The sequence below is a fragment of the Penaeus monodon genome, chromosome 25 (genome assembly GCF_015228065.2).
Source record: "Penaeus monodon isolate SGIC_2016 chromosome 25, NSTDA_Pmon_1, whole genome shotgun sequence".
In the NCBI taxonomy this organism is placed as follows: domain Eukaryota; kingdom Metazoa; phylum Arthropoda; class Malacostraca; order Decapoda; family Penaeidae; genus Penaeus; species Penaeus monodon.
The window spans coordinates 28,119,878-28,120,616 of NC_051410.1; positions in this window are offsets into that span (position 1 = coordinate 28,119,878).

The following is a 739-nucleotide window of genomic DNA, read 5'->3' on the forward strand; positions in this document are numbered from 1 at the left end:
GTAGAGGGAAATGAAGACATAAAAAGACACTTCTAAATTGACAGACGTAGGAGATATAGAATACTGTCGATAAGGTTTTGGTGCAGAGCCTAGTCAGCTTGTCACTTTTGGTGCATGACGTTAGTCGATTTGTTGCGGACCCGTTGCCACGGTTCCTTTGTAGATGACAACGTATTGCATAGATATTAACACTTTTTTCTCGACGCAACAAAAGTTACTACAAATAAACACCATCCAATCAATTATAGTTATTGTATGCTAATATATACAACGTGGAACAATCTGTGTTCCTCTTGTTTTTTGCTTTCCTTTGCGCTAGAAAAATAAACCTACTTTTATTGCGCGCAGTTACTCCATATCAGTTTACAGTATGTGTGCAAGCTTATCATCCGTATAGCTGTCATTGTCGTCTTCATGTACCATCTATGATACAACGGTACATATATGAACTTATCGATATATCCATCTCCATTACAGATATTAGCTGTATTTATATTTGAATCTAAAGTTTTTGTAATGACACACGTTACAATTTTATCGCAAAATCTCTAAGGGAATTGATATTAACCTAACTTCACTCAAGATTTTGTCTTTAATCATATTTCTAATTTCTGTTGTCGACGTATAAATAATGGTTGCATTCTTATAAGTACGTAGGGTCTTGGGTTTTCTTTTCGCATTTCTCTTCATCTTGCTTATAACTTTATATTGTAAAATCGTTTTCTCTCTTTCTTCCCCC